Raw genomic sequence first — 10564 nt, forward strand, 5'->3', positions numbered from 1 at the left:
ACTGAAGAGAGTTTGGACATACCTGGCTGGCCATTATGGCCTCACAGACACACCCGGAAGTGATGTTTTTTACCAGCTCTCGGACACCACTTACCCCATTGAAGTTGACTCCTAAAATTAACATCACAGCCAGGTCAGAGGTATGCATGGACTTTCCCACTGATTTCCCTCGACGCCCTTTGAAGGAATCCTATTATTATTCCCATCTTATAAAAGACGGTGTTTCAGAGTTTTAGTGATGGCTCCTGGCCACACAGCTCAGGGGCGGTGGAGCCCAGACGCACACCCAAGGCATCAGCAGCCTTCGTGCCTGGGCTCTCAAATTCTCCCCAGCCCGGTTGCCTCTGAACCTAACCCAAGTCTCTCCAGTCCTGAGGGATGATACATGCCCACCCCTCTCCAGAAGCCTCCACCCCCACCCTCTTGTTCCACTTCTCCCAGCTGCGTCTCCTGGCCATGCTGCCTCTGACCGGTCCTCCTCAGACCCAGCCTCATTTCTCCAGACCACGGGCCCCTATCTCCCCTTTCCTCTGCCATTTGGCAGATGTGCTATGTGGCCCCGGGCACAAAGTCTTCGGCAACCTCTCTCTAGCACAGTATTGGGGATTAAAGGTAACTCATGCCTATAATCCCAACAACTTTGAGAGGCCAAGGTAAGAGGATCACTTGAGCCCAGGAGTCTGAGATCAGCCTAGGCAACATCTCCAGATCCCTTTGCTACAAAAACATTAAAGTTAGCCAGGCTTGGTGGCATGCACCTGTAGTCCCAACTACTCTGGAGGCTGAAGTGGGAGGATCCCTTGAGCCCAGGAGGTTGAGGCTGCAGTGAGCCATGATGGTGCCACTGCACTCCAGCCTGGGTGACAGAGCAAGACCCTGTCTACAAATAAACAAACAGAAAAAAGACTGCAAATTCTTTGCCCTCCTCCCATTGAGAGGAGGCTGTTCCCCCTCCCGTTGGATCTGTGGGCTCCAGGCTCCATCAAGAGCATGTGGGGACTCAGTCACTTGTTTACCCGTGTTCACAGCAGCACCATCCCCAACAGCCAAAAGGGGAAAACAGCCCAAGCATCATAGACCGATGAACGAACACACAAAACGTGGTCCTTCCACCCAGTGGAGCATTACTCAGCCTTAAAAGGGAATAAAGGCTGGGCGTGGTGGCTCACGCCTGTAATCCCAGCACTTTGGGAGGCCAAGGCAGATGGGTCATCTGCCTGAGGTCTGGCCAACATGGTGAAACCCTATCTCTACTAAAAATACAAAAATTAGCTGGGCGTGGAGGTGGGTGTCTGTAATCCCAGCTACTCAGGAGGCTGAAGGAGGAGAATCGCTTGAACCCAGGAGACAGAGGTTGCAGTGAGTCGGCATCACTCCATTGCACTCCAGCCTGGGTGACAAGAGCAAAACTCTGTCTCAAAAATAAATAAATAAATAAATAAATATTTTAAAAAAGGGAATGAAGTGCCGTCATGTGCTGCAATGTGGATGAAACTCGAGGACATTATGTAAAGTGGAATAAGCCAGTCACCAAAAAACCAATACTGTATGATTCTGCTTATGTGAAGTGTCTGGAATGGCCTTATCCATGGAGGTAGAGAGCAAAATGGTGGGTACCAGGGGCAGGAGGGACAGAAGGATGGAGAGTTATGGTTCAATGCATACAGAATTTTTATTGCAGATGATGAAAAAGTTTTAGGTATAGACAGTGCTGACAGTTACACAACATTGTAAATGTCTTTAATCCCAGTGATGAATGATTAAAATGATAAATGTTATGCTTATTTCATCAGTACCAAAAGGCTGTGGGTGAATGGATGCTGGTTTCTGGTCCTAACCTAAGAGACTGGCAACTTCCACCTCCTGTCTCTTGGGACAGTGACTCTGGGAGCCCTGAGCTGTCATGCAAGAAGTCCAGCTACTCTAAGACCACCGAGCTGGAAAGGCCACAGGGAGGAGCTCCGTGGACAGTCCCAGCTGAACCTTGCCTTCCAGCTGTCCCTGCCAAGATGCCAGGCATGTGAGTAAAGCCATCGTGGACCCTGTAGACCAGACCGCCCACCAGCAGGGGACCATCTGGCAGCCACATGGAGTGGAAGAACCACCCAGCTGAGCCACTTCCAAACTCTTGACCCACTAAGTCATGATCCACAATGAACCCATCATAGGGATGGTTTGCTTTGCAGTGTGGATAACGAGGATGCCATGTGAGGGACAACTGAGGTACTAATCCAGGGTGTGACTGATGCTCCCCATGTACCCAGAGCTCACTGGGAGCTGGGGATCTTCAGGTGCATCAGAAACATGCCCTACCTCTGTGAAGCTCACAGCCCAGTGAGGGGTACATCAAGTCATCAGGCAATTATCAGACAAGGTCATTGGGGCATCAATGGTGGAGACATGGGAGCTCGGGGGTGGGGAGGGGGGCCTGACCCAGTTGGAGAAAACCAGGGAGGGCTTCCTGGCATGGAGGCTCTTGGCTCTGACCTTATCAAGACTCTTAGGGTTCCAGTTTCTCCATTTGTGAAATGAGGACCATGGGACATCATGAGGAGCTGGTGATCCAGGAGTGTGGACATTCAGACAATGCCTGACAGAGCTGGGGTATAAATACCCCAACTCCCTCTCCCTCAGGGGTGACTTCAAGGCGTGTGCTCCAGCAGCTGCCCACAGCGGTGGCAGGCATGGAGACACACCCATTGTGGCCCATCTTCCCTTCCCCACCTCACTTCCTGGGATGGTTAATTTTATGTGTCCACTTAAATGCACTGTGGGGTGCCCAGACTACACATTGTGTCTGTGAGAGTGTTTCTGGATTCGATTAGCATTTGAATTGCAGACTCAGGAAGGTGGACTTCTCTCCCCAAGTGACTGGGCGTCATCCAATCCCTCAAGAGCTTGAATAGAACAGACAGCAGAAGGAGGAGGAGTTCACCCCTCATTTCCTGCCTCACGGCTGGAGCTGGGACATCTCATCCTCTCTTGCTCTGGGACTGGATGTCCACCATCAGCTGCCCTGGTTCTCAGGCCTCCAGACCTGAGCTGAGTTCGAATCACACCTCAGGCTTCCCTGGGTTTCCAGCTTGCAACACAGATGGTGGGACTTCTCAGCCCCTAGAGTCATATAAACCAGATTCCTCATCCTAAATCTCCTCTGTGCATTGCTTCTGTTTCTCTGGAGAGCCCCCACTAACATGCTCTCCCACTGTCCCCCGCAATTCCTGAGATTCCCTCCCAAAGAAAGCACGTGTTCTCAACTGCATCCTTCAGGGTCTCCTCCTGGGGGGCCGTGGTCCAAGACAGCTGGGATTGACTAGCCCCAGGGCTTCTGAACAGCCACTACCCGGCTTTCACTGGGAGGGCCAGGGCTCGGGTAGGAGGGTAGGAGCGGATGGCTCAGGAGGGGAGAGCTCGGGGACACCTGGAACTGCAGTCCTACAACGGAGCAGCTGTGTGGCCTGGGAGAAGTTGCTGAACCTCTCTGAGCCTCCGTTTCCTCACCTTGGAAAAGGGGCAACGGTGTCCTCCCCATGGGGTGGCTGTGAGGTGTGGATGTGGGTAGACACTGGGTTTGGCTGAGGAATCACTGCCAGGGCTGTCCTCTCGTGCTGGTGCTTTTCTTGGTGTTCGTCGATGCCCTGCCCCGATGGACTGTGTGACCCAGAAGGCTTCGCTTTCCCTCTCTGTGCTTCAGATTCCTCCACTGTTCTGCAAAGGGATTGACCTAAATGGCCAAGGCCCCTTGGACTCCTAGAAAACAGTGTTTGCTCAGGAGACATGGCCCTGGGGATGCCGCTACTCTGGACTTGTCAGATGGTTTCTCTCCTGGAAGGCCTAGAAGGAGAAGCAGCCCGCGGGAAGGAGGAATATGGGTGGCGTCTTCGCCCCGGGCCCCTCCTCGCCTTGCCCTGTCTGAGCTCTGATATTGAAGATGGCAAGAGAATCCAAGCCTTCCCTGTGTCCCTCGTCTCTGCACTTCCAGCCCTCTCGGCAGCCTCCAGGGCACCTGGGCTACTCCTCGGGGGGCACTTGCCATCCCTCCCACATTTTACCATGGCCCTGGCTGCTACAGCCTCCAGCCCGGGCCCTCTTCACCACCCCAGAGCTCCCCGAGTCTCCAAAGCCCATCCTGCCCCTCCACCACTGGGGCGGGCAGGGACCGGCAGGTGGCCCGAGGACACGGGCACAGGGGCAAGCCTCCCCCACTCCAGATGCCGCCCCGGGCTGGGAGGACAGGGGACCAGGAAAAGGATGCCCGCTAGGGCATCTGATCCCAGGGCAGGAAAGGGGCAGGCTGCCAAGTCGCACGCATCCCAGGCAGCATCCACGTGCAATCCATCATCTGCCACTGCCTGAGAAGGATCCCGGCTCTGTGCAGGAGGTCTGCCCGCCCGGCCGACCCGGCTGCCCGCTCTGCGACCTCAGCGTCCTTCTGCTCCGGTCAGCGGGCGGGGTGGGGGCTGGAGCTACAAAGCCCAGCCTGGGAGGCCGCAGGAGGGCAAGGTGCTGTTCCCAGTGAGCGGATGGGAACACTGAGGCGGGGGTGGGGAAATGCCTTTAGGTGCCCCGAGGGAGGGGACGGGTCCTGGGAAGCAGGTCCTTCAGCCTTGGTTAGGATGGGTCACGTGACAGAGCAGCCCGGTGTCAACACCAGAGCCGAGCAAGACTGCACTCCCAGCACAGTGCTCAGATATCCCCTACATCCAGGAACAACAGCCCCTGCACCCAGGGCTCCAGCCTCCCAGGGCTCCAGCCTCCTAAGACTGCCTCAGCCTGGAGCTGGTGGGAGGGGGCGGATCCGGCGGGATCCACCCTAATGAAGCCATCTCGCCGCCATAATAAAGACCTCATGTACCTCCAATGACACTTAACAAATCCGGGCACAAATAAATAACCCAAGTCCAATTGAATTAACCTTCAGCTGATCAGCACAGCTAAACAAATTACCCCGAGGCCCGAACGAGATTAAAAGACAGGGCGCAGACTGCGATCGTTCGGCGGGAGGGTTCATTGGGTTTAACGAGTTTAAACCAAATCCCCCAGCGTTCTTTTCTGTGGTTTCAGGCCACTCTGCTCCCAGAGTGTGGCCTTTCTGGGGGCCACAGCCCCCTCCGGGGGCAGCAGGGAAAAAGCCAGGCGCCTGCCAGGGAGGGTGAGGCCAAGGAAGTGGCGGTAGAGGAGGGAGACCCCTGTCTGTGCCGGGGAGGAGAACGGGAGGCCACGGCAGGCGGTGTCCCCAGGGAAGCAGCCAAAGCTCGTTTCCAAAGAGACATGTGGGTGCCGGAGTTGGAGGTCTCGTCCTCCCAGCTGACCCTTCGACATCCAATGGCACCCGCTTCACGCCCAGCTGCATTTAGATCCGGGCTGACTCCCAGGAGGAACCTGCTTTGTAAGGTCTAATCCCAGAGTCACGCTTCTCCCACCTGGACCCCAGGCTCTGCCCCAGCCCAGGCAGAGGGTAGGAGCTGGAAGCTCGCTATGGTTGGACGGAGATGCTCCCTGGCTGGGAGACCGCAGTCATGCAAAGCCGTTAACGACAGATCGAACCGCCACCCTGCCAGCTGCTTGCGACACGTGGGTTAACATCACTTTTAGGAGAACAGAGACCACTCCGAGGGAGTTTATCTGCCCCCCACCCCCAGGGCTGCTGGCCTTTCTGCCTTCAGCTGGCAAAAGGAGCCTGCCCTCAGCTGGGATGCGGCAGCCGGGGAAGGTGGGCTCTGGAGGGAAGCAGAGACGACGCAGTACCTGAGGAACCGTTGCCCAGAGCACGTGGCCCTCTTCCTGCCCTGGGTGGAGCACTCAAACACTTCCTGCCCGGGGTGGAGCACTCAAACAGGCCGGAGAGGCCGCCCGCCCCAGGGCAGCTCCCAAGTGAGGGACCCAGCTGTAAACACATGAGAGCCGTCCACCCAGGCCGTGGTGGACCCGCTGAGACTTGGCTCTGGAACTTACCCAGAGAGAGAGAACTCTGCAAACAGTGCTCCCCAACCATCTATTCTAGAGGCAAACGAGGTGGGGCCTCCCAAGGCGGGGGTGCAGGAGGCTGTGTCAGCCTGGACTTCTCCCCTCGGGGCATTTGCTTGTAGCCTAGGAGATTCAAGGGAACCTTAACCTCCTGGAATTCAAAAGGCCCTGTTGTGGGCATCGACCAGAGAGCTGGGGGAGGGAAGGGCTTCCTAGCAGGTCTGACGGTGCTCGAGAGCTGGGGGGCGGGAAGGGCTTCCTAGCAGGTCTGACTTGCGTGGTGGTGAGATCCACGTGGAATTCCGGCGCCCTGGGTCAGCACGGAGGTCGGGGCGGTTCTGCTCACAGCTGGAGCCATGCAGATGCCGTGGAGCTGGAGCCACTCTGGGAGAGGTTGGGGTCCCGGTGCCACAGCTGAAGTTCCAGGTGCTGCTCTGTGGGTCTTTAGGAAGTCATGCCTGGTGGCACCCACAGTGGTGCTGGGAGTCATGCCTGTGCCCTCGTGTTGGGGTTCACCATTAGGTGGTGTCGGTCGGTAGGAGCCACCTAAGAACAGGGTGGGGACGTGAGAGGGTCCCTTGAAGCACCAGCCGATGATGGCTGCATTTGACAAGAGACAGCGGAGACTCCACTAACTGCCCAGGGAGCTCATCTGCGTGCTGGAGGCGTGCCGGGCGGGACGACCGGTGCAGGAGGCGTGATGGCCACTAGCTGAAGCTGATACGGCGAGGCCAGCGGCAGGAGAGCAGCACAGCCCGAATCATCCAGGCTTTGCCGGGGGCCTGGAGGGCACAGACCCCGGCCTCGGCACTGTGGGGATGCATGGATGCTCCCGGCCTTGTCCCTGAACACAAGAGGCCACCGTCTGGCTGGGACCGAAAGCCAGAGAACAGTAAACCCAAAACACAGCAGTTCAGAATGAGAGATGTCCCAGGCCCCAGGTGGGAAAGGCCGAGCTAGCTACAGGTGCCCAGGACTGGGAAGGCTTCCTGGAGGAGGAAGCTTGAATGGGGCCTAGAACCAGCCAGGGAGCACCTCAGAGGTCCTTCCAGGGGTTGGACGGAATCTGAGGCGGAAGAGAAAAGCAAATCGTCTCATATCACTGTGCTTCCTCCCTCAGGGCTGTGCGCTGGGGTCACCCCAACACTGAATCTCTGCATTTACCCGGTGTCTTTTCCAGGAAGGGGTGGGCATGGCCCTCTTGCCCACTGGTGGGTCCTGGCAGCCAGCAGCAGGGGGTGCTCCGTAAATATCTGTGGACCGAATGAATTCGGACGATGAGTGGACCAGTGCCAATGAAGTGGGGGTTCTGCAGTTGAAGAGTGTGGCCCTGCCAGGCGTAGTGGCTCATGCCTCTAATCTCAGCACTTTGGGAGGCCGAGGCGGGCAGATCACCTGAGGTCAGGAGTTTGAGACCAGCCTAGCCAACATGGTGAAACCCCGTCTTTACTAAATACATGAAAATTAGCCGGGCCGGGCACGGTGGCTCACGCCTGTAATCCCAGCACTTTGGGAGGCCGAGGTGGGCAGGTCACCTGAGGTCGGGAGTTTGAGACCAACCTGACCAACATGGAGAAACCCCATCCCTACTAAAAATATTTTAAAAATTAGCCGGGCATGGTGGCACACGCTTGTAATCCCAGCTACTCGGGAGGCTGAGGCAGGAGAATCGTTTGAACCTGGGAGGTGGAGGTTGTGGGGAGCCGAGATGGCGCCACTGCACTCCAGCCTGGGCAACAACAGCGAAACTCTGACTCAAAAAAAGAAAAGAAGGAAAATTAGCCGGGCGTGATGGCAGGCACCTGTAGTCCCAGCTACTCAGGAGGCTGAGGCAGGAGAATCACTTGAACCCAGGAGGTGGAGGTTGCAGCGAGCCGAGATCTTGCCATTGCACTCCAGCCTGGGCAACAAGAGCGAAACTCAGTCTCAAAAAAAAAAAAAAAAAAAGGATTAATTTGCTGTTGTTGCTGTTGTTTTAAGACGGAGGCTCACTCTGTCTCCCAGGCTGAAGTGCAATGGCGAGATCTTGGCTCACTGCAACCTCCGTCTCCCAGGTTCAAGAGATCCTCCTGCCTCAGCCTCCCGAGTAGCTGGGGTGACAGGCGCCTGCCACCACGCCCGGCTAATTTTTTTTGTTTTGTTTTTAGTAGAGACAGGGTTTCGCCATGTTGGCCAGGCTGGTCTCAAACTCCTGACCTCAGGTGATCCACCCTCCTTGGCCTCCCAAAGTGCTGGGATGACAGGCTGAGCCACCACGCCCGGCCCCCACCCAAAAGGATTGAAAGCAGGATCTCAGAAAGGCAGGTACTCACCCAGGTTCCCAGAGGCATTACTCACAGGAGCTGAGAGATGGGAGCTGCCCCTGTGTCCACCGACAAGCAAGCGAATGAGCACAGTGTGCTCCATCCCCACCGCAAGAATCCACACCGCGGAATCCACACCACGGGAATCCACACCACAGGATACTGCTCAACCAAACAGAGGAAGGGGAGTCGGACACCCGCCTCGGCGTGGACGGACCCCGACGGCATCGGGCTCCGTGAAATAAGCCCGTCGTGAAAGGATCAATGCCATCTGATTCCACACCCACGGCGTCCCTACAGCAATCGAATCTGCAGAGACAGAAAACAGAACGATGGGTGCCGGGGGGCAAGGTGGGGATGGAGACTGAGGGTTTCATGGGACAGAGTTTCAGTTTGGGGAGATGAAAGAGCCCAGGAGACAGGTGCTGAGGCTTGCACAGCAATGTAAATGTGTTGAATGCCACTGACCTCTGCAGTGGGACGTGGTCATGATGCTGATTTTCTGTGATGTGCATTTTACTACAATCAAAAATTAAAGGCCAGGCGCGGTGGCTCACGCCTGTAATCCCAGCACTTTGGGAGGCCGAGGCGGGCAGACCATGAGGTCAGGAGATCAAGACCATCCTGGCTAACAGGGTGAAACCCTGTCTCTACAAAAAATACAAAAAATTAGCCAGGCATAGTGGTGTACACCTGTCATCCCAGCTACTCAGGAGGGTGAGGCAGAAGAATCACTCGAACCTGGGAGGTGGAGGTTGCAGTGAGCCGAGATCACGCCACTGCACCCCACCCTGGGCAATAGAGTAAGACTCTGTCTTAAAAAATTAAAAAAATGAAGATAAAAGTGTTTGGCCCACGGAACAGGAGAGACATTCAGGAAGATGGACAATGGGTTGGGCACGGGGTTCATGGGCTTCCCTCGGGAACAGAAGCAGGAGCAGGGAAACGGCAGGAGGAGCTGAGGCTGCATGGGTAGGTGAACTCAGTGACCAGGTGGACACGGAGGGGCCGGAGGGACTGGAAAGGGAGGGACAGAGCTGGTCCCAGCCACACAGTGGCAAGTCCTCAGGTCCCACAGCCCCTCCACAAACACATAAGCCTCCACGTATGCACAGGTTTCCACGCTCACATCCGCACACACTTACACATACGTGCTGGTAACACACGTGTACAGCTCACCCCCAACAAAGCCAAGCTGGCACTTGATGTACAATCTCACATGGGCGACATTCTGGAGACAAGGCAGGGAGCAGGTCAGGGCTTCAGCAGGCACAGGGCTAACGGCAAAGGATGGTGATCTCTTCCTCCTTGGAGGAGGACGTCGTTGGTTTGGGTTTTGTTTTTGTTTTTGTTTTTGTTTAGAGATGGAGTCTCACTGTGTCGCCCAGGCTGGAGTGCGGTGGCGCAATCTCGGCTCACTGCAAGCTCCACCTCCCAGGTTCAAGTGATTCTCCTGCCTCAGCCTCCCGAGTAGCTGGGATTACAGGCGCCCGCCACCATGCCCGGCTAATTTTTGTATTTTCTGTAGAGATGAGGTTTCACCATGCTGGCCAGGCTGGTCTCAATCATGGTCACGGCTGTAAGATGGTCTGCATTTGTCAAAACTCATAGAACAAAACATGAAAGGGGTGCATTTTACTATATGCAAAATATACCTCCTTTTCTTTTTTTTGAGACAGAGTCTGGCTCTGTCACCCAGGCTGGGGTGCAGCGGTGCAATCATAGCTCACTGCAGCCTCGACCTCCCAGGCCCAAGCGATTCTCACGCCTCAACTTCCCTAGTAGCTGGGACCGCAGGAGCACGTCACCACACCAGGCTAATTTTTTAACTTTTTGTAGAGACAGGGTCTCGCAGTGTTGCCCAGGCTGGTCTTGATCTCCTAGGCTCAAGCAATCTGCCCACCTTGGCCTCCCAAAGTGTTGAGATTCCAGGCGTGAGTCACCACACCCAGTGTTTATATCGTCATTTTTAAGTTAAAAATAGAAGAAAACAAAACACCATCCCAGCCAGGAGCCCCCAGACCTGGCCCTGAGGGAGGCATGGTCCCTGCGCCACCCCCCATCCTACCACCCTGCCCTTTGGAGCTATGTCCCAGGGGAAAAGCGTGAGCCTGCCACACGTGTGCTGGACAGAGAGTGCCCACACACTGCTCTGACACCACAGAGACCCTCAGAAAGCCCCGGAGAGAGCCGCAGGGCTGTGAGCAACTCAGAACGCATCGTTTTTGCTGAGCAGCTGGTGGATTCCTTGCCCAGGACAGTGAGTCAGGAACCCGGCTGCCCGGTCTTGTTTC

At 56.1% G+C, this 10564-nt stretch overlaps 1 pseudogene; it reads right to left on the minus strand.

The window, feature by feature from the left end:
- Positions 1–1694: 1694 nt before the first annotated feature.
- Positions 1695–7318, minus strand: LOC105483487 (uncharacterized; annotated as a pseudogene).
- Between the last annotated feature and the right edge of the window lie 3246 nt (positions 7319–10564).

The sequence above is a fragment of the Macaca nemestrina genome, chromosome 4, assembly GCF_043159975.1.
Source record: "Macaca nemestrina isolate mMacNem1 chromosome 4, mMacNem.hap1, whole genome shotgun sequence".
Taxonomy (NCBI): Eukaryota; Metazoa; Chordata; class Mammalia; order Primates; family Cercopithecidae; genus Macaca; species Macaca nemestrina.